Here is a 25355-nt window from a genome sequence, read left to right on the forward strand (position 1 = left end):
GGCAGTAAAATGATACCAACCTTGGTAAGCGAGTAAAGAGTCTATATTAATAAAAGATATGGCCTCGTTTGTTTTCTGAATTATGAAGGCATACACAAGCACGGTCTGTGGTATATTAGACTGTCAGACCTCTTCAGTTAGGCTTCCCTCTAAAACTGAGACAGAAGCAAATACTGAAGCCCTGAAGTCACAGCTTACAGTACAGATAGTTTCAAGAAAGATTGGCACACTAATTTTTTTCAACTTGTGATTGATTCCCCCTTGGCCTAATGGACATCTGATGAGTATCAGACTTCTTACCAATTATCCATATATTTGTCTGTTGTTAAATTTATAATTACACAAACATAAGCTTAAACATTATGGCTACCTATTTCTTCTTGTGAAAAAATATTTCTTAGATAATCTTTATATGAAAATTACTGCTTTCCAAAGGCTATTAAAGCCTCTTCTTTTTTACTTTTGGTTTCTATTACATAATTTTTGTTCTCATTCTTTTGTGTTTCTTGCCCACAATTTCTTACTTTTCCAAATTTTATTAAATCAACTCCAGGTTTTCTTCCTTTATAAAATAGTTATTTCCTAGCAATCATTATAAAACATCTATACTAATAAGAGCCTAGGTCCGTGGTCAGTAAACTGCGCTTCGCGAGCCACATGCGGCTCTTTGGCCCCTTCAGTGTGGCTCTTCCACAAAATGCCACGTGTGGGTGTGCACGTACAGTGCGATTGAAACTTCGTAGCCCATGCACAGAAGTCAGTATTTTGTGGAAGAGCCGGTATTTTGTGGAAGAGCCACAGTCAAGAGGCCGAAGAGCTGCATGTGGCTCACGAGCTGTGGTTTGCCGAGCCGCAGTTTGCCGACCACTGGCCTAGGTGGTCCTTGCACCCTCATGTGCGATGTCGCCAAAAGATGGCTGTCACAAAATGGCCACCACAAGATGGCTGTGCACACAATGGAGGTGGGCCGCTCTGCGCAGTGAGGCCTGCGGGTCCCACAGCTCCTTGTGGCGCAGAGGAGGCCTGTCCTGGTGTCTTCATTGCCTCATGCGGAGGAGGCAGGTCCTGGCAGCTATGGGCAATTGGGCTGACAGGGGAGGGCAGTTGTGGGCGATAAGGCTGGCAAGGGAGGGCATTTGGGGGTGATTGGGCCAGCAGGAGAGCAGTTAGGTGTCAATCAGGCCAGCAGGGGAGTGGTTGGGGGCGATCAGGCTGGCAGGCAGAAGTGGTTAGGGACAATCAGGCAGGCAGGCGAGTGTTTAGAAGCCAGTGGTCCCAGATTGTGATCCCACAGGGATCGGGCCTAACCCGGGAGTTGGACATCCCCAGAGGGGTCCCAGATTGGAGAGGGTGCAGGCAGGGCTGAGAGACACCCCTCCCCCCATGCACAAATTTGCACCAGGCCTCTAGTACTTCAATAAAATGAATACTATTTTGTACCGTACTTTATTTCTTCTCTACATTTTTAAAGATATTGTTCATCTGTAGCAAAAAAAGTCACCTCTAGTCAACATTAAATTTAAGTATGTAACAAATATTTTTATTCACATAATTCTAAAATGACAGGAAATGTAAAATAGGCTGTTTTCAGTCCTCCTTGTTTGTGTGCCCAAAAGTTCATTTTGCCTCTCTAATTAATTCCTATGTTGAGCTAAATGTAGAGACATTTAACAATTCTGTGGAGGCAATGTTTACATTTTCTAAGTAGTACACAGAATAGTATGGAGTAGAGTGGAGAATAGATGTGATAAAAGATGATTAGAATAAATAAAATGTTAATTTTTTATTCACTTATTCCATTGTACTAGTGTCTCCAAAAGTGAGGTGTTGGGAATTTGGCACTCTTATAGATTACAAACTTTAGTAAGTTATTTGTTTCTATCTAACAACATTTTTTATAGATAATCATATAAGGAATTATTTTGAAATTTGCAAATATAAATATGTACACACATCCTATATAATAAAAGGGTAATATGCAAATAGACCGAATGGCAGAACAACTGAACAACCAATCAAAGCGTATTATGGTAATAATATGGTAAGGCTGCTCAACCGCTTGCAATGACATGCACTGACCATCAGGGGGAAAACAGTCAACTGGTTGATCAGTCACTATGATGTGCACTGACCACCAGGGGCAGATGCTCTCTCTGACTGGTACATTAGCTTGCTGCTGGGGTCCAGCTGATCAGGACGGAGGGATATGGGCCAGACACACCCTGGAGCCCTCCCGTAGTCTCTCCCTGGCCCAATTGTGCACCGATAGGATCCCTCAGCCTGGTCTGTGCCCTCTCGCAATCCAGAACCCCATGGAGGATGTTGGAGAGCCAGTTTCAAACCGATCCCACAGGCACTCCCCTTGGGAGGGTGACAGATGCAGGACTCATGGCTGGTGAGCACTGTTGTGGCAGTGGGAGCCTCTCCTGATTGGAACTAATTGGGCACAAGCCTGTGGCAGGCACAGTGGGCCCAGGATGAGCGGGAGTGGCAGGTAGGAGCTGCAGGCAGCATTGGACTGCAGGTTTCGGCCCGATCCCCGTAGGCTACCCAGAGGGACCCAACCTGTGCATGAATTCATGCACCGAGCCTCTAGTAGTAATATATATTCATTGTGGTTATGCAATGAAATCATCATAAGTGAGCAAAATTCAATAATGGGGAACTGATTGAATAAATCTTTGTTTACCTATATAATAGAAAATATATCAACATTAAAAATTATTTACAAAAGGATATTCTGTAATATGATAAAATGATCAGGATATAATGTATTATGAAAAATCAGGTTATAATATATCATATATATGTATATAATACCTATTTGTAATTAACTTAAAATATTCATGAGTGCATACCTAAATCTGTGTGTGGGGGTTCATGTGTATGTGGCTCTATCTGTATACATATAAGAATGGGAATCTTGCCCTGGCTGGAATGGCTCAGTGGCTAGAGCTTCAGCCTGCAGACTGAAGGGTCCCAGGTTCGATTCCAGTCAAGGGCACATGCCTGGTTTGCAGTCTTGATCCCCAGTAGGGGGCATGCAGGAGGCAGCCAATCAATGATTCTCTCTCATCATTGATGTTTCTATCTCTCTCCCTTCCTTTCTGAAATCAATAGAAATATATTTTAAAAAAAGAATGGGAATCTTGCTTTTCAGGAAAAATACTGAGATGGAAAAGATAAAATTGTTTAAAGCCTCATAGGGTACATTGTCTTTTAGAAACTACCAAATTTAATTTATAATTATTTCTTCCAATAATCTTATAATTAATACTAGAGGCCAGATACACGAAATTTGTGCAAGGACTCAGCCCTCACAGCCACAGCACCTGGCTTTATCTGGAAGGTTGTCCGAAAGGTCATTCTGTTGTTGGGCTGTCTGGTCTAATTAGCATATACACTTTTATTATTATAGATTATAACTCATTGGAATATTAGCAAATGAACAGTTACAATGTACACATTTAAAACACAATATAACCCTGGCTGGTGTTGGTTGGAGAATTGTCCTGTGTGCTGGAAGGTGGCGGATTTGATTCCTAATTCTGTGATCAGGGCACTTGCCCCAGTTGTGGGTTCAATTCCCAGTTAGGGTGTGTACAGGAGGCAACAAATAGATGTTTCTCCTCACGTTGATGTTTCTACATATCTCTCCCTCCCTCTCTCTCTAAAAATTAGTCAAAAGAAAAAAAGAACACATGCTCTTACTCAACTATTTTGGATTCTCTGTAAACAACAAATGTATTCTTCTGGATTAAAAAAAAATACAGCAGAATCCTTTTAATGAACTCAGAATGGTCTGTGATTAATCACTTTTCAATTCACACATTCAGAATATATTTCAATTTCTGTTTACAAAAAAAGGCACTTCTTTTCTCTGATTAAAGGGAAAACCAGGAGGAGAGGATGAGTGGTGAGTTAAAGGACAGATTGAGTGTATGTATTTTAATCTGGCAGTTGTCTTGTGTAATTCTTTTGCCAAAAGACTGCTAATTTCATACAAAAATTTAAATATTGAGGCAGTCACCCAACTTAAACATTTGGCAAATAGTTATCCTACTTTAAAAATGGAAGATATTTCTCAAGTTCTTCTGTTTCCAAAATACTGTCTCACGCTATTATGTTTGCTTGATGATTCTTTTGGAGAAAATTCTCTACATTTAGGATGTGATGTATATATTGTCTTCTATCACTTCCATTTAAGGATACCTTGATATATTCGATCAGTTTAAAATGAAAGGACCATTTTTTTCTTCTTTTTCTTTAATGTAGCATATTCACATCTTTAAAACACATAAAAAGGTATACTAAAAAGAAAAAATTACATTCTCTGGGTGTGAAATACATTTTTAACAGAAATACTTGGGAACAAATGTAAAAGTTATTTATAGTTGCCTCAATTTTAACAAACTGAAACCTACTTTTCACAGGAACATCGACGCTCTCACTTTCAGATGTGAATCATCCCAAGGAAAATTTGCTATGTTCACATGGTTTCAGGCACCGTATTCTCCATACCATGAATGCCATTTGTTATTTCCTCTGACCTCAAACTGACATTAAAAAGATAACTTTTTAAAAATATAAAATGAAGCTAGAGTGTTGAAGTTACATAGTCTGCTTTGTTCCACTTGACCACCATACTGTAAAGTCTAACATAGTTTCTAGAATGCCTAAGAAAACGTCTATCTATTCGTATAGTTACTATGGCTGGTGGGTGTGTTTACTCTTTTTTATTTAAACCAAAGGACATATCTTTGAGTTCAGGAGTAAGAAAAATATTTATATAAAGTTTACCAAAAGTTGTATATATTATAACTTTAAATATTAGAAAGAGGTAATAATGTCATAGATTATCTCTGGTATATATAAAAAAATTTGGTATTTTTCCATTAGGAATCTTATGACTTGAACAAAATTTATAATGGCAATTCCTCCCACTACTGAAATATACTATTCTTGACCAATTAACTCATTTAGTAAGAGCACTAAATTAAGGCAACATATTCACAGACTGTGCTAATAATCTCAATTAGCTATTTCAACAATACTGGTCAAAAGCTTAGCTTTATCACCACACCAGGAGGACGGCTGATCATAAATAGCAACTGACCATAAATCTTTGATAGAAAAATGATTACATTCTAATCTAATGTAGTCAGAAGTGGTTTTCCTGTGAAGCAAATGATGCTTATTTCAGCTTCAGAGACCTCTTTTGCACTGACACTTTCAAGGCCATGGGAGGAACTCTATGACATGGTTATTTGGTCATGCAATTTTATAAAATATGGAAAAGCAGGTCAATTTAACTGCAATCAGTTAAGATTGCCGTCTCCTTTCACTCTGACTTTTCCTCCACAATAGCTGGCATTTGAAGACAGGCATTTGGGCTATTTTGTTAGGGAAAAGTTGAGTTGTATATATATTTTTTAAATGGGCATATTTAAATGAATTGCAGTCACTTCTTTGTATAGACAAGCTAGTGTTAATTGTTCCAATATTATGACCCAAAGACCAGAGGTCATATGATAATGAACATGTTCTAAGTGCCATAAATATGTGTGTATAGTAGAAAAAAAACTCTCACATTCATAGAGGGGAAATCAGTCTCTAGAATAATTTTCCAAATTATATGACTCATATACAAGGAAGGATGAGAAAGGATTTTCCACAGAGGGACAACCACTCCCGCATGCCATTGGAGCCTGAAGAGAGGGGTAGACCACAGGTAAATGTCTGGGTATATATGTGTTCCAAGAAACTTTATTTACAAAACTAGTTGGTGGACTCGATCAGACCTATGAGAAAAGAAGGGAACTGTTTAGTTTGCCAACTTTTGGAGTTGAGACTTGGATCCTGTATCAATGTACTGAATCCCTTGGCCATGTCAGCTGCATCATATTCCATTTGCCATGTAGGAAGGGCTCCACTCATGTAAATTTCATGCTACCCCCTTGATTTGATTTTAAAAATGGCTATATTTTCAAAAATTGCTTTAGCTTCTTCAGAACTCTTCTTGTTGAAGTCAGTATGCATTGTGTTGATCAATGGCCTTCTATAAATTCTCCATGTTATGAATTCCCTTCAAAATTCAGTGTCAGAAGTGTGGGTTTTTTCTCATGATAAATTAGTATGTTTCATTTTGTTAGACAATTAAAATTACATTTCCAATTGTTTTCCTTTTTTACTTGACCTACAGGAATTCTCAACTTAGAATGGGAGCTCACTGCTATTTTTATATGTTTAAGCTTTGGGACACATTAGTTTCTCTTTATTTTCTTTAAGTCTTGGTTTTATAGCATATATGATTTTAATTGTAATCTGACTAAAATTCTTACAAATGAATACATAATGGTAGATCTGAGATTAAAATTAGAATTTATGATGAGTCTCCCACAAATATTTGTGCTTACCTTTCATTAACTTCAATTAATTAATTTTTGGCATGTCCTAAATATTGTGTCTTTCATGGGATTGGTCTTTCACATGTTTAAACTTCCACACATAATAAAAAACTATGTCTTTGTAGTTATCTCTTTTTTAAAAAAATTAATATACTTTTTATTGAAATTATATATATATATATATCAGAATTTCTCAACCTCGACAATATTGACATTTCAAACCAGGAAATTTTGACTTCTGCATTGTCAGATGTTTGATGACTCCTCTGGCCTCTCCCCAGTAGATGCCAGTAGCACCTTTGCCAAGTTGTGACAATCAAAGTATATCCAGAAGGTATAGAAAGTCCCTTGGGATTTGAGGGTGGGCATGAGAGGGGAGAAGGTGCTAATTGAGAACCAGAGATTTATTTAGAAAAATGCACAAATTATGAATTAACAAATTGATGTTTCTTCATACCGTGAATACACTAGTGTAAAGAACACCCAGATCAAGAAATAAAACATTATCAGCATCGCACAAAATCACTTCTTGCCCTTTCCCTATCACTACCTCTGCAAAAAATACATTTATGACTTTTAAGGTCATAGATTGGCTTTCTGTATATGAATGAAGTTTTACAGAATGTACTCTTGTTGCTTTCAGTAAACATTACTCATTAGATTATTTATACTGTACATAGCAAGAGTTCTTTCATTATTGCCAGATGCCATAATTTATCAATGCACATTACTGTTGAGGGAGACTTGGTCTTTCACAGGTTTATTTATGGGAATGTTTTAATTCAATTTATTGTCTTCTATTCACTTCTTGTGAATTTTTTTTAGATTTGTTTTTAAGGAATTTGTCCATTTTCTGTTATTTTGCAAGTATATTGGCTTAAACGTCCCCCTAAGGATTGAACCCACAACTGGGCCTGTGTCCTGACCGGTAATCAAACTGTGACCTCCTGGTTCATAGGTCAATGCTCAATCACTGAGCTCACAGGCCCAGAAAAAAAAAAAATACAGTATTATATTGTTTGCTTTAAAGTTACTATAGAATCCACAATTATTTCCCCCTTTCATTCCTGGTATTGGTAAATTGTGTTTAATCTCCCCTTGAACATTGTGTGAATATCTTTTCAAGAATCACCTTTCAAAATTTGCTATCTATATTACTAATTTCCTCTCTCAATTATTTCCTTCCTTAATTCTATTTTGATGTTTCTTTCCTAATTTCATGTGAGAGATATATGTATATCACACATGACTTTGCACCTTTTATTAAAAAAGTTTCTATTAGACACTTTAAGATTATAAATTTCCACTTAGGCCAGATTCAGCCGTATCCTACAAATTTGTTATCTCATACTTTATTATAATTTAGTTCAGAGTACTTTTAATTTTCATCATGATTTTTTCTCTAACCATATGGACATTGAGTATATTTCCAAATATTTTGTAATTTTATTTTTTAAATTCTTAAAATTGATCTTAGAGGAAGAGAGAGAGAGAGAGAAAGAGACAGAGAGAGATCAATGTGAGAGAACTATTGAACACACAACCTGAGTATATGTCCTGATGGAATCAAACCTGACACCTTTAGATGTAGGAGCTGATGCTCCAGCCAACCAAGCCACATCAGTCAGGGCAATATTTGGTAATTTTCTAATATTTGTCATTTGTTTTTAATTTTTTTATGATGAAAGAGCATATCTAATGAATTTCCTTTGAATTCTGATGAGCTTTTTAATAGTCATGCATATGGTGAATTTTGAAAACATTTGCTGGATAGTTGTGAAATATATATTCTGTGGTAGTGCGTTGCTCTGCAAAAGTCAATTTAGATTATGTTGAGATCTTTGTGCTCATTGGAATTTTTTGTCTTCTTTCAGCTATTGAGATAAGTATGAAAGTTTTCCACCTTGATTATGCATACATATATCACTCTTTTTTAGTTTGACATGTTTTGCTTGACATAATTTTTAGCAATGTTTTTAAGTGTATATATATTTAAGATAATTATATTAGCCTGATAATTTAATCTTTTAATCAATACAAAATTATCCTCTTTAAATCTGGCAATACTCCTTGTCTTAAATCTACTTTTTCTGACATTAAATATATCAGCTACATATTGTGTTTCTCTCCCCCCCATACTTTTATCTCAGTGCTCTTTGTCCTTAGAGTTTTTAAACAATATGTAATTAGAATTTCTCTTTAATTTAGTTTAAAAATGTTTGTTTTTTTATTGGAATATTTAGCCTATTTACACTTATTATAATTATTGATATATTTGGTTTTACATCTATAACTTTATTATTTTTCACTTGTCCAACTTTGTATCAGAAAACATGAAAATAAAACATACTAACTTTACTTACCACCATTCAATATTTGTATTATTATCATGAATGTTTTATTTTTATTTATTTTTATTAAAAATATATATATTTAATTGATTTCAGAGAGGAAGGGAGAGGAAGAGAGAGATAAAAACATCAGTGATGAGAGAGAATCATTGATCGGCTGCCTCCTGTATACTCCCTACTGGGGATTGAGCCAGCAACACCAGCATGTGCCCTGACCTGGAATTAAAAGGTGATCTCCTAGTTCATAGTTTGATGCTCAACCACTGAGCCACACCAGCTGGGCATTAATTTCTTAATTCTACATATAGGTTGGACCCAACATATTAAATTTATTATTTTGTGCAATCAACATGCACATATATTTACCCATATATTTACTCTCTTGCATTGCTTTATATTCCTTTCTGCATTTCCAAGTTTATGTCCAGAATTATTTTCCTTCTACTTAGAGATTTCCACTTAGCATTTCTTTTAGTATGGATTTTCTGGTAACAAATTCTTTCAATTTTTTTTGGTATGTTAATGTCTTTGCTTTCATGTGTAAAGAATAGTTTCACTATGCATAGAGAGCTAGGTTGGCAGCTATTTTCACTTAGTGCTTTAAACGTGGCATTCCTGTGTCTTCTGGCCTCCATAATTTCTATTGAGATGTCAAGTAACTGTTAATCACAGTGCTTTCCCTTTAAAAAATAACATGTCTTTTTCACTCCAGAATTTTGGCTCCTCAAATCTGATTGACTTAACAGCTCTGAAATATATATATGTTTAAAATAAATAAAAATAAAACATTCATGAGAAAATATATGTATTTTTTTCTTTCTATCCCCTTGAGATTGCAAAAAGATCCATTTGCTAAGTAGTTAAAAAGATGACATTCATTTAAAGTTACCAATAAGTATCTATAAGAGAAGGAAAATGACAATAATAAATGTAATTATTCATACACTAAAGAGTTTATTCATAAATGAAGATAATACCTAATCATTAGTAAATAGGGATTTGGGCTTATATTTTAAATTATCTTTAAATGGTGATAAATTTTAATAATTTACTCTTATTTGTATTGAAATCCTACATTTCTCTCAAGAAATGCAGAATAGCCCTAGCTGGTTTGGCTCAGTGGATAGTGTCGGCCTGCGGACTGAAGGGTCCCAGGTTCAATTCCAGTCAAGGGCACATGCCTGGTTTGTGGGCTCGATCCTCAGTGGGGGGCCTGCAGGAGGCAGTCGATCAATGATTCTCTCTCATCATTGATGTTTCTATTTCTCTCTCCTTCTCCCTTTCTCTCTGAAATCAATAAAAATATATATTTTTTAAAAAAAAGAAATGCAGAATACTTTTCCAACCCAACTCTTGATTTAAGCACATGCATTTTTAATTAAATTGGGCCAAAATTATCTAATGTATCTATTTATGGGTAAAATATATGACCTTTGTTACATTAATATGTTCTAGCTTAAAGCTGTTGGATAAGTCATATACTTCTGTTTTTATATTGTAGTTAGGTGTATTCTCATCTCTTAGCAAAGAAATAAAGTTTATAATATCCTAGAACTTTTCCCAAAATCTTGCAATGAGTATATGTTTAAGACATGCATAAGTCTTTTCTGAGTAACTCAAATTATACAGCTCATTTAGCTTAAAGTCGTTGATCCATTGCATCTCACTTTCTATTATGTGAACAAGAAGCATTAATTACAATCACATAAATAGAAAAAAAAACTTCTTTTAGGGCAACTGTTAAAAATAATACCCTTAGAAAATATTTAAAACACATATACAAATCAATTATTTACCAGCTATATGTATATGTGTGTAAAAATATTTATACATGTATATTCATATAACTAAGAGTAAGGATAGTTATTTTCGAATAGAGGTATTACATATATGTAAGTGAGAAATCTGGGGATTTTGGTTTACTGACAAAATTATAGTTGAATAACAATTTCTTTATAAAGTCTATATCATGTTCCTGCACATTTATGCATACACAAATATGCTTTCAAACCTAATGTTAAAGAAAAAATATAAAAAATTTCTTATACATTATTTTATGAAAAGTGTGAAACTCTTTTTAGGACTAATGAGAATAAATTTCTTATAAACATGAGATTGACATCATAAAATGTAAAGGGGATGATCAGGGTCATAATAGAAAGAATGTAATAAAAGTGACTGGTCATTTTTTATGCTATAATATAGGATTCTTATATAACCCTACTCCAAAAAAAAACCCACAAAAAACACCACCATAAAACATTCTACCATTTCTTAATTGTTACTCTGGTCACATTTCCCGCCCTTAATCCTATTCTTTGAATCTTTAAAAAAAAAAAATCTGAACACTAATTATTTAACCTTGCCTCCTACCTACTTTCCCTCTTTATTCTGAGGTTTCTTAAGGGCTATAATGAGCTGTCCCCACACAAACAGGCCAAATTAGTGGATAATTACTGCTGGGCCTGTGAATGTTCTCACTCCTCCTTTCTTACAGTTTCACAACATTACCAGAATGGTCTGTCGCCTCCCTACCAATTAGGAACAATTACTACTTTATAACATTAGTGGTGGCAGGCTTATTATGTTCAGGGATATGTAAAAGTAAGGTGGGGGTCGGGGGAGAAATGCAAGGCCAAAAAGGGTCATTGTCATATGAGGGGCTTCAATAGTTTATATTCATCATTTTAATTTCATTTCTTCAGGACTACAGCTGCAGAGATTTATATTAGCTCTATTAGATGAAAGTATCATATATATTCAAGGTTGTGTTTTCTCCTTTTGTACAGCATAATATCTCATTTTCATGGCTTTAGTTTTAAAAATAATGGAAATGACTCTGGATCATTCTATAGGAGGAAAAAAGGGTTACTTTTGGTTTTCTAGTAAGGATGCCTTTTTTTTAAAGAGTGTATTCCTCACATCTGACTTTAGTTTCTTAAACTGTACAGAGAATGTGATTGTAAAGGAAAGTATTGTGAGTCAGAAGAGTAACAAAACATTACCAATAGGAGAGTTTAGGTCAAGATAAATCTACATCAAATATTCAGAATGAATCATTTTAAAAGTTTTTAAGACTGCTATATATGAGTTAGCATTTCTCCTTCTAGGAGGAATGAGGCATAACAGAATATTTACCTTAACTTATCTAGTCTCAAATGCTGCTTCTTTTTGTAATTATATTTCCTTTGTAAGAATTTTTTTTTTTTGAGAATATGAGTGTTATTTATTTGCAATAGCAAGAATGGTAATGAGGTAAAAGTCTCCCATACTACCAAAAATATCTTGTTACTGTGTATGGACGCTTTTTTTATGTAGGGTATATTCTAGGAATTTATTAAAGTACTAGGAGTCCAGCACGTGAAATTGCATGGCGCTACCCACCCGCCTGCAGCCCTGCCTTGACACCCAGACCTGTCCGCGCAGAGCTCCAGCGCGCCTGGCCCAGCCCCCAAGCCCTCTGGCCCTCTCTGGCCACTTCAAGCCCCGCCCTCAGTCCCTCGAGTTGCCTTGGGCTGGTCCCGCCTTCTTCAGGCACTTCTCTTTCTCGCTTCCACTCTGTCTCTGGAGCAACACCCCAGCAAATATGCTAATGGTCTGGTCATTACCCTTTACGGTGTCCCAACCATTAGCATATTAGCTCTTTATTAGTATAGATGAGGCATTTTAATGATCGTGGCCTTTCTGTCCTTTTTGGTGGTTAGTTCCTTACATGGCCCTACTTCATGGTCATGTTCCTTGCATTTAATCTTAATTAGACTAGCTCATCTATGTCTTAGAGAAAGGAGGGATTTAGAAACCCTCATGGAGATGGAGAAGAAATCAGGCAACTTTATGTTTTAGAAGTAAAACTACAACCTTTTCCAGATAACATTGAGGGGAAGCAATTTTCAGGTGGAATTGATAACCAATGCTGATAGTGACATCAGGAAGGATGAGGACAAAGATGATGATGATGATGATGATTTTTAATAAGGAGACTATGGTTGCTAAATTGGTATCATCACTTTAGCCTGAGCTGTGAGAATAGAAAATGTGTTTCAGAGAGTTTAAAAAAAAAAATAGGTGAAAAGAAAGAGATACTTGAACTTGTGGACCACCATACATGTGAGAAATTTGGTAATTCAAAAGGAGAAAAGGGATAGGAAACCTATATAATAAAGAGGTGATAAGCAAATTGACCATCACACCCTTGCATAAAATGGCCGCCCCCATGTGGTCACAAGATGGCCAGCAGGGGAGAGCAGTTGTGGGTGATCAGGCCAGTAGGGGAGGGCAGTTAGGTGCAACCATGCCAGCAGGGGAGGGCAGTTGTGGGTGATCAGGCCAGTAGGGGAGGGCAGTTGGGGGCAACTGGGCCAGCAAGGGAGGGCAGTTGGGGGTGACCAGGTTGGCAGGGGAGCAGTTAGGCATTGATCAGGCTGGCAAGGGAGTGGTTAGGGGCAATCAGACAGGCAGGCAGGCGAGCGGTTGGGAGCCAGCAGTCCCAGATTGTGAGAGGGATGTCTGACTGTTGGTTTAGGCCCGATCCCACAAAGATTGGAGAGGGTTGAGGCTGGGCTGAGGGACACCCTCCCCCCCAGTACATGAATTTTGTGCACTGGGCCTCTAGTGCTAAATAAAATAATTTTTTAGTATAAAGTTTTACATATTTAAAGGTAGAAAAGGAGAAAATAAATAAAGAAGGAGAACAAATAATTATAAAGTTACAAAATCTAAGGCATCCATTACTTTCCAAAATTGAAAGAAAAAATATATAACCTTTTCATATTGGTTAAGAAGTAATAGAAATTTAGAATAAAAATAGAAGTATTGTGAGGTGATAGGACATACAGTAGGAGGCTCATTCTTTTCAGTGTTTTAGAAAAGCAAAGCTTGTGTCTCATTTAGAAAATTGCCCCAGACATTCCCTGGGGGGGGGGGGGGGGAAGGGAGAGAAGGAAGTGGCATAAAAAAATTTAGCCTTGACTGACAAACACCATAAGAAATGTCAAGATTAACAGTAACTCTTCAGCTGTTTGCAATGAAGAGACAATTCAATTGTTCAATAAACATGTCAAAAATATGTTCTGCATAATGCATAGCAAATAATTAGTCGGTTAACTGAATTTCTCAATTTTTGATTATGTGTGCATCACATAACCATGATCATAATATTGTCTCACTAGAACCAAAGTTGGTCAACTCAAATGTTCTTTATGTAGTTGTTACTGGACAGAAACTTCTATAAGCCATGTAAAATAAATTCAGTTAATGATGAATACCAAAAAAAAAATGTATAAACTTCAGCCAAAAGAATCATAAGATTGATTTTATAAAATAAACAGGGAGAGGGAGAGGAAGAAATAATTGTCCAAGGCTTTGATTTCCTAGTCAGGTGTCAACATAATTCACTTGATGTCTAAATGTTGAGTATATTTTATTACCAAATACTGGACTAATAATCAGTGGTGCAGTTAACCTTTCCTTAACTTTATGCATGATTGAGAAAATAAATAACAGAAAATTTTCAGAATAAAAAAATACTTTTTATTAAAAAAACAAAAACATGCACATTACAATAACTATTTTTATTGCTACTCAGTTCCTTTACAGATGCCAATGTTTCCATTTCCAAACACTTAATCTTGTATTAGTTCCTTAATTTTAAAATGTGTTTGAGATAAATGACATTCATCTCAAAGAAATAGAAAATGTTTATACAAAAACCTGTAATGAATGTTCAGAGCATCTTTATTTATAAGAGGCAAAAAAATGGAAACAGTCCAGTATGTGAACCAGGAAACAAACTGTGATATATCTGAACCATGGAATACTACTCGGCAATGAGAAGGAACCACTATTGATGCACACAATTTGGATCTCAAGAAAATTACACTGAATGATAAATACTGATCTAAAATAGTTACCTATTATCTGATTCCATTTAAGTAACATTTTTGAAATGAAAAAAAAATATATAGAAATGGAGAAGAGGTTAGTGGTTGCCAGGTATTGAGGTAAGGAGAAAAATAAAATTGTCTTTTGCTCTAAAATGTAGCACATGAGGTTCTTATGATGGAACTATTGTGTATTTTGACTGTGCTGGTGGTCAAAAACACAGGAATCTACAAATGTGGTGAAATTTAATAGAGTGAGTTAAATGCACACACAAACATAAATAAGTGGATGAGAAGCTGGTGAGATAAATAAGGTTGATGGGTTGTATTCATGCCTAATTCCAAGTTGTGATTTTATGCTATAATTAGGCAATATGTCACCATTGAGAGAACTGGATGTAGGGTGAGTGGTATTTTTTTAAGTATGTTTTTTTAATTGATTTCAGAGAGTGGAAGGGAGAGGGAGAGAGAGAGAGAAACATCAATGAGAGAATCATTATCAGCTGCCTCCTGCATGCCTCCTACTAGGGATTGAGCCCACACCCCAGGCATGTGCCCTGACTGGAATCGATCTGTGACCTCCTGGTTCACGTGTCAACACTCAACCACTGAGCCATACCAGCCAGGCAGGTTAATGATGTTTATATGTATTATTTCTTAGAACTCTATAAAAATCCAAAGTCACACCAAAACAAAAATATTTTGAAAACAAAGATATTGTTCATATTCAAAGGAGAAGGAGATCAGTTTTGGCTGGGAAATTAGGTAAGAGTACTGGAGAAAGTGTCATTTGAATTAATCTTTAGAAGTTAAATATGATTTTTATAGGTGCAGATTTCCTCAGGCAAAATAGGTGAGGAGAAGATGACAGCAAAAACATTGGTGATATACATTAATTTTTAAAACAATTATTTATTGAGAATTACTAGATCTGAGTCACTGTAGAGTTTACTGTATAAAGGGAGAGTGATACAAGATGAAGCTAGAGAGAAAAGCAGGGGTGGATATTGCAGACCATTTTCAACCATGGATGGGTTTTAATGTCATTCCAATTTAAGTGGTAAGTATTAAATTATACATAAATTACATCATGCTTTATCTTTTAAAAGATTATTATGATCTTCTTAAGAAAAAAAGTGTATTGGAAGGGGCTAGAAGAAAATGGGGATATAAATTTAAGAGTCTAAAATAGTGTCCAGATGAGAGAAAAAGATTATTTAGATTAGGGTAGCAAGTATAGTGTCAGAGAGTAATTAAAGTTCTTTACATATTTGAAGGTAGAATTAACAGGATTTGCTGGTGGACTGTGGGCTGGATTTAGTGCCTTTTTCTAATATGCAGAAGAATGTTGATCTCACCAGAGGCCAATCAGTTTGTAATTATGAGGACCAAGTCACTCTCCTATTCTGGTGCCATGATAGTACTATACTGCACTCAATAAGTAAATACAAATGGAGTGGGGGGAAATTAGTGACTGGTTGAGATTTTCCATGATTTGGATTGCAACTTGATGTAGATATTGGATTTGGTAATTTTCAAAGTATATTGTTAATAAAAATTAGCTTTCTTTTACACTTGGGTTTGTGGCCTGAGATTTTGAGATGAGTTCACTCATGCTTGAAGAGCAGACACATTTTGGAACTGAAATTCACAAGGTATGGAAACCTGCTCTTCCTCAATAATGAGGTTTAAGAACGGAGGTAGAATCCAAGGTTCTCCCATTGCCCAAGCTTAGCTACAACACTGGGCCCCAACTCCGGATCACAGTAGAGCAGAGCTTGGTGATTCCTTCATCACGCATAATATAAACTTCAGAGTCTCAGGACCAAGGTCCCCCTCTTCAAGTTTTGTACTGGGCCAACCAGATCCCTGACATTCATCACAGTGTATCTGGTTGTGGAGCATGCATATTGGCTGCTGCTACATGTCTAGAGTTTCCTGCCCATAAACATTGTTTCATGCTTCTGTGTGCCTGGTCACGTGATACACCCCATTTATTTGAGAGATTTGTACCTCCCATGGTGTTTGCTGATGGTTGCCTGAAGCATAACTGGATTTGCTATGTACTTTGGAAGCTAAATCTAGAACAGCTCCAGTATCCTCATTCTATAGCCATGGTGTTTCCCCACCAAGGTTGCGCTCTAGTGAGTGGTTCTTGGTTCCTACCTACCTGGCATTGAAGGCCGGCTTTGGGAAAATAGCTCAGGTGGGCTCACCCTAGGCTGCCAGCATATGAGGTGCTGGCATCACTGAGCTGAGGTCACACACAGGAAGGTGAATGGCTTATTATTTTATTTACTTTGCCATATGACTTTAAGCAGATGATCATGGAAAAATTTAAAGCACTAAATAAGAAGAAAAATAATTGCTAAAATAATTTATATATGTTAAAAAACATCATCTATTTTATATAAAGTTGATGAGGTTGGTATTACATTATTGTTCTCAGTTTACATGGTAGGCATGTGAAGCCTGGAGGAGGTGTTAGGCAATTTGCCCAGATTTGCCAGCAAATACATGCTAGGGTCAGTGCCTGAATTTAGTTTTTCTGATTCAAAACCCCATGTTCCTAACGTAAGTATTAAACTGCCCCCCAAGGAAAGTGACAAGGGGCCTCAATTTCCACATCTGTCAAAGGGGTAATTGGGCTCTAAGTGTTCTAGCATCTCTAGCATTAACATGCTATAATTTTCCTCCAGATTTACAAGCAATATTATTGCTATTTAAAACACCTAGAAAAGTACTATTTGTGAGTTTGCCATATGTTTTCAGCAGAAAGATTACACTTACTTCCCCATGGAATAATGTGCTAAAAATTTTTTTTGGTAGGTTGGCATTTATGATGAAGTATTTCATATGATTTTATGTTTTTAATAGATCACATTAATCTTGGGAAAGTAATGGATAAAAAGAGAATAAATATGTTTGTAAGTGGACTAAATCTAATCACCTTCTGTCTAGGTTTTGCGCATGGCAAAAAAGAAAACTAAAAATTGTTAAAATTCATGAGAATCTAAGTAGATCTTAAAGCGCTTGAATTATTCATGTCAATGACTGGATTATTATAACACAACTGAAATCAAGTTCAGAAAAGTTTAAAAAAGTAGATTCACAAATTGTCAGATATTCAATCCTATCGAAATAATGTTTTTGTAATATTTACAACACTTAAGTAATATTTTAATTTTTAGAATCATTTTTAAAATTTAGCACAAATATTTGGAACATCGCAGATGTCATCATTTTATTTGGCTTAACTGGCTTGCTAGCTCATCTTCTCTTAATCTTTCTGAAATTTTCTAAAAGAGACCAAAAAAAAATGAATATGAAGATAGTGTACAGGCACTGGATTTGTTTTTTATTATTCCAAATCATGATTGATACTTTTATATAGGACAGAATTTTGTATATATATATATGAATGAATGACTGGTACACTATATATATAACTGATCAAGTGCAATCAAAAGATAAACTATGTTCCACTTCCTGCCATTTAACCTTGCTCTGTGGAATCACGCTATCTGCTCACAATCAGATAGTGACATACGTCCTTTGATGACTTTTGGTAACAAACAAGTGAAATTCTCAGTTCAGTGGATTACTACATCTAGAGCCAATGGTAATAGAAATAATCCACATCTGTACTGTCCAAGAAAGTAGTCACATGTGATTATTGAGCACTTGAAATATAGCTAGTGTGACTGATGAATTTTTAATCTTGTTTACTTTTTATTAATTTAAATCTAGTCAAGCTTGACTAGTGGCTACCATATTGGCTAGCACAGATTTAGACCAGGGCGATTTTGAAAACCTCCAAACTTTATTTTAAAAAGCCTCTTTTCTTACCCAGTCTAGGACCCTTTGAGTTTGGTATTTTGTAGCAAGAATGGAAAGTTTGGTCAATTGCCCCTCTTTATCCTGTCATCTGGCCAGATTCTATCCCCCTAGCATACCTCCCAAGATTCTCTTCTGCTGTGTTAGGAAAGTGGCATGAAGGTCAGGCCATAGAGCATTGGTTATCTCTAGCTCTGACCAATGTATACAGCTGATTCTTTCCATGCTGGGTGATCAATGTTGCTTTCCTTTCTTGGAGTGCATTTGAGACTACTGGAAACTTTCTGAATTGCTCCCTGTGACATCAGTCAGAGACACTCATGTTCTATTCCATGTGCCGGGCATGGAGGCTACAGCAAGAACAACATAAACTTAGGCCTGTTTCACTGCTTTTAGTATTTTCAAAATATGGGTTAAATGCTTTGACAAAGAAAATAGAGAAGCATAGAAAATGGACAACTTACCTAAATTTGGAGGGTTTGGGGATATTTACTGGTGTGGGTGATGTCTAAGCTTAACCTTGAAAATCAAATAGTTTTCCATCAAGGAAAAGAGGATGAACGGTGGAATTCCAGGCTGAGAGACTAGCAAAAGTAGAGACCCCGGAGGCATAAAGAACTTGGTAGGTTGGAAAAACTGAAAAGTGCTTATTGCTGTTACAGTAAAGGGTGTTCCTGTGATGAGGTACAGAGGTCAGTGCTCACATGGGGGCTCTTATTCTTCAGGGCAGTAATGACTTTCAGGAGGGTTTAAGCAAGAGGGAGCTCTTTAAATAAAGTGTCATTCTATTTTCCTAAAGTGGATGGGGGAGTGATAACACCAAAGGAAGAGAGGCCGAGAGGCAAGTAATTGCATCATCCAAATGAAAGATAAGGACCTAAACAAGTTAGTGAGAGAGTCCATTTAAAAGATCATTGGGAGGCTGAGTTGGAAGTGTTTGGTAGCTGAATGGAAGTACAGTATGTGAGAGAAGTCATGCAATACCCCAGATGTCTACTTGTTGAAGAGAATAGCAAGGGGAGACTGAGATTTCAGCCAGACAGAGGTTATTCATTCAGTTATGGTATTTTAAATTGGAAGAAATGTAAAACATCTAAGAAATGTGGAGAAGGTAATTAGAAAATGGCTCTGAGCCTGAGGAGACATGAGGGCTGGCCTGTCTCTCTGTCTAGAATAGCTGTCTTGGGTTTCTTTGCCTAGCTAACACTCATTCATCATTTAAAACTCAAATCATGGATTATCTCTGTAATGTCCCATCTTATGTATTTTCCTTGGGAGAGGTGTTTGTCATAGCTCCTTTTCAATTACTTATTTTCTCTTATTACTAAATTAATATCCTCAAGGAAGGAGAAAGATTTGCCTCTCAATCTTGTTCAGTTCCTTGATGATAGTAGCAACACCTCCTTTCCTGGGTTATCCTTAATGTGTGGGATAATTCTAGACACATAGTAGGCAATAGAGTAAACTTTACTGATAAAAGCAAAGCTATGTGTTGCTATGTAAGCAATAGAATTTAAGTTGGATCCAGATCATTTGGGTCTTGTATGCTTATGTCAAGAATTCAGATTTATTGTTTTCATTGTGACAACCAATCTAATTGTTAATGTCTGAAAGAGTTATTTTATCATGATTTATATGCAGTTTAGTGGACATTTATTCCTATCCTCATGAATGTCAGATATAAATTATGTGTAACCTTGGAAGTTACCATGTTCCTTATTCAAATGGTTAATGATAAGACAAAGCACTAGTTTCTATTTGCTTTTGCTAAGCTAATGTCACCTTATTTCAGCTTCTTTGGACAAGCATACAAAAAGGAAAGGCCTGTCCTTGCCTCAGTGCTCTGGAAAACTGGGTGGCATTTTGGGTCTGCCTCTTTATATGTCTATAAATCCTTCCTAAATCAAATCCTATTATCTTTGGTCTTACATTAGATTTTATACACTTAAACTTTGCTTACTGAGCCTACCCATTCTAGATGTGGTTTGTTTTTTTTTAATCAGAAGCACAATGAACTCCTCTAATAAAATCTTCACCAAAAGTACTAATTATAATGATTACTTATCAAACTTAGTACAGACGTGTTTTAAAAGATCCACTTTATACTTTCGTTTTAAAAATTGTTAATATTATTCTGAATAAGGCAAGGGCTTACAGTTCTAATTGAGAAATTCACAATGATTATGAGCTAATTTGATAGATTGCCAAATGAATATGAATTTCTATACTTGTGAAATGTATTATTTCCATGTTTAATTGAAGGAATGATAACAGACCATTGTAGCAATTCATCTATTGTAAGTGGTATGCACTGTGAATTAATCACAAGGATGACAATAACTTGTTACTATCTACAGCTCCATTTTGATATGTAAAACTCCTAACAGAATGGTTTCATTTTAGCATCCCTAAAACAAAAGGAAATTTATTCTTGTTTTTTTTATATTAAAATAGTTATTATGTTTATGGACACCACACACAAATATAAATACAAACAATAAAATCTTCACAGTTTTGTCATTTATAAAATTATTTTCAGATTTATTTTAGATATAAAAGTTAGTCTATATTAAAGGACAGAGCTGTCTAGAACAGTAGCACCTGGCCACACTTGAAATGTGGCCAGTGTTATGGAAGAACTAAATTTCTCATTTTACGCAATTTTAAATAGCTACCTATGGTTAGAGGGGAATATATTGAACATCACAGGTCCATAGACTTAGAACTATATTTAATAAACATATGGCCATTTTATGGCATTTGCTTTATATAAAGTATAAAAATTCTTTATTTTTCCATGTTTTTAAAAATAATATGTGTTCAAACCTAAGTAATGACAATATACATTTTGAAGGTTACAGATTAATACGTTCTTAAAATAATATACTTAATTGGAGCCAGCATCTAAAAGTTAACTTTGATTTGTGATCTTTGTATTTGCATTCATCCCCTTTAGCAGCATTAAAATGCCAATTTCCTACATGTTTAGCATGTTCATTTCTTGATATTTAAAGGCTTCTTGAGCTTGCTAATTGTTAAGATTAAATACCAGGCTCCTCTCACTCTCCTTTGCCAAACTGACTTTAATTTTCTCTCTCTCTCTCTCTCTCTCTCTCTCTCTCTCTCTCTCTCTCTCTCTCTCTCTCTCTCTCCACACACACACACACACACACACACACACACACACACACACACACACACAAACAACAACAACAAACATACACACCCCTACCTTCCTTTTACACTGAAATAGCTTATACCTGATAGTGATCTGAAACTCCCTCTAAGCAGAAACCTGGGTAAATTCCTTCAATACCACACCTGGAGGCAGTCTTCTCTGGAGCTGAAGAACACAGCCAGCTCCCTCCCTTTCCCAGAATAACACACAAGATGTAGTTTGGTTGTTTAGTCCACAAGCAAATGCCTGATTATCCTCTAAAGTCCTAAAGGCTTGGATCACAATGCCTGTGTAAAGGGTAAAAAAAAATGTCTATACCAGATATTTCAAACTAATAATATTCCAAATTATTTACCCTTTACAGAGATCCCAAAGGCCACAATACTGAATCCTTACTTTGCAGCAATAAAGACAAGAGAGACTGGGAAAAACTTGGTGTGCTGAAAATACGACTTCTAAGGATTGAATAATTACTTCCCTGGAACAACTTTACACACAGACACTGAAATAGTCTTTGTAAAGCACTTATTTGATCCTGCTATTCCTTTACTAAAGAAGTTTCAATTGCCTCTGCCCCATTTGCTTAGAACAACAATCTCCAGAATTTTTAATCATGCTATTCTAGTTAGGAAAAAAATAAAAGATTGGACTGACATCCATATATATATATATATATATATATATATATATATATATATATATATATATACATACATACATACATACACACAAGTAGTTACTATATGTGTACAGTAAAATGTAAGTCTTGTTTATCATATGATTTTTTATGTTTGAGAAAATAAATTTTAAAAACCTGTACTTTATACAGGGTGGGGCAAAGTAGGTTTACAATTGTTTATATGGCAGATATGGTAATTAGTAAATAATAAAACAAGAATAAAAACTCTGTTTTGCATACTCACAACTGTAAATCTACTCCCCCCCGCCCTCCGTATTTGCTTCCTTACTAGTTCATTATTTGCAAATGGGGCACACTCATATTTTTAAAGATCACTTAGGAATGAAATCTAGACACCACATCCAGATTTTTTAAGTCTAGGTGCTGGCCCTTCCCTTTTCTTGTAATTTTCCATTGTTTCTATGACCCTTCTGAATTATACCAACCATTTTCAAATTCGTTTTGAGTCAATTGTTTTGTGTATAGGGTATTTTTCCAACATTTTAACGAATAAAACTTTTTTTGTTGTTTTTTGTCAATCCTCACCAGAGGATTATTTCTGTTGATTTTTAAAAAGAGTGGGAGGGAAGAGGAGGGACAGAGAGAAAGAGAAACATCCATGTGAAAGAGACACATTGATTGGGCCTTCAGAGCCAGGACTGAGCCTGCAACCGAGGTACATGCCCTTGACCAGAATCAAACCTGGGACCTTTCACTCCACCAGCCAATGCTCTATCCACTGAAGCAAACTGGCTAGGGCTTAACTAATAATACTTGTAGAAAAATTACTGAATATTTTCAGGTTGTGTTGCAAATATAATTCAGAACTTTGTATAAAGCCTCCTTGGTTACCTCTATAGATATTTTGTTTTGTTTATATTTTTATTGATTTCAAAGAGGAAGGGAGAGGGATAGATAGAATCAGTGATGAAAATCATTGATTGGCTGACACTTACATGCACACAACCTGGGCATGTGCCCTCAATTGGAGTTGAATCTGGGACCCTTCAGTCCCCAGGCTGATGCCTGTCACTGAACCAAGCTGGCTAGGGCTCTATAGATATGTTTTGAATTTCTTCTAAATATACCTTTGATTGAAATTTTTACATTCTGAACTTAAAAGAATATTGTCAGTATTCCTCCATCTCCAACTAACTCTGTCCCTTCTTCCTCTTCTATTCCTCTACTTTTATTCAATAATTCAGATGTATGCATTTCCACTCTTTTAAAATTAAAAGGAAATATTCTAGTATGTAGATAAGCCGGGGCAGTAAATGCCACATCACAGAATCACAGAAATGTGTACAATGGCAAGTGGAATTGATATGCTACACTGAGTGGCCAGATTATTATGACCACCTGATCTTTGTAGGCAAATTAGTTATAATTTCACGCTGAAGTTGCTAGAGGACCAGACCATTATAAATAGGGAAGCAGGTTGTTTATCATGACAGTAGAATTGATTTTTTCTGAAGATATGCATAAACAACGTGATTTAACAGCCTTTGAATGTGGTAGATAGATAGATATAGATATAGATATAGATATAGATATAGATATAGATATAGATATATAGATATAGATATAGATGATATAGATATATACACACACACACACACTGAGTGGCATATTATTATGACCACCTGACGTTTGTAGGCAAATTAGCCGTATACTGCATTGTATGGGATATGGAAGCCGAACACCTTTGCTGTCTGCAGTTACCAAGATAAAACGTCTCTAATTCGCACAGGAACACAAGGATTGGCCAGGTGAGCATTGGAAAAAAGTCATGTGGTCCAATGAATCAAGTTTCTAGTTGCATCATGCAGATGGCAGAGTGAGAATTTGGCAGAAACAGCATGAAAGCATGCACTCCACATGCATGAGTACAACCCTTCAAGCTGGTGGGGGCAGTGTTATGGTTTGGGGCATGATTTCCTGGCATGATTTGGGCCCTTCAATTCATGTGGAACAACATCTGAATAGCACAACATACCTAAGTATCGTTGCTGATCAAGTTCATCCTATCATGTTGATGGCGTATCCCAGTGGAGATGGCTTCTTCCAACAAGACAATGCGCCATGCCACGGTGCTCGTATTGTGCAGGAGTGGTTTCAAGAACATGAGGGAGACTTTACCTTGCTTAGGTGGCCCCCACAATCACCAGATCTCAATCCAATTGAGCATTTGTGGGACGAAGTTAAAAGAGCCATCACGCAGCTGGTTCCACAACCATCAAATCTCACAGAACTGGACAGAGCTATTCATCAGGCATGGTGTCAGATTCCTCAAATCACCTTTCAACATCTCTTGGAGTCAATGCCAAGAAAAATCGCTGCAGTATTGAAGGCAAAAGGTGGCCCAACGAAGTACTAATGGGGTGGTCATAATCATCTGGCCAGTCAGTATATATATATATCTCCCACGTTCAAAGGCTGTTAAATTGCGTTGTTTACCCATATCTTCAGAAAAAAAAAACTTCTACTGTCGTGGTAAACAACCTGCTTCCCTATTTATAATGGTCTGGCCCTCTAGCAACTTCAGCGTGAAATTATAGCTAATTTGCCTACAAAGATCAGGTGGTCATAATAATCTGGCCACTCAGTGTATTATCTGAGACTATCATAATATAAACACTGTATTGTAAGTTTTTTTAGATTATTATGTGATTTTTTATGTTTGGGGAAAGAAATGTGAGCAATTGTTAGTCGAGTGAGTTATCTTTAAAACAAATGATCTCCTACCCTAACACGTTTGGCTCAGTGGATAGAGCGTCGGCCTGCGGACTGAAAGGTCCCAGTTTCGATTCCAGTCAAGGGCATGTACCTTGGTTGCGGGCACGTCCCCAGTGGGGAGTGTGCAGGAGAAAGCTGATCGATGTTTCTAACTCTCTATCCCTCTCCTTTCCTTTCTGTAAAAAATCAATAAAATACACTTTTTAAAAATGATCTCCTATTAGAAGAAAATTTGAATTTATTGATTAATTTAAGAAAAATTCTATAATTTCAAGTGAGTCATTAGAA

Source organism: Myotis daubentonii, chromosome 4, assembly GCF_963259705.1.
Source record: "Myotis daubentonii chromosome 4, mMyoDau2.1, whole genome shotgun sequence".
In the NCBI taxonomy this organism is placed as follows: Eukaryota; Metazoa; Chordata; class Mammalia; order Chiroptera; family Vespertilionidae; genus Myotis; species Myotis daubentonii.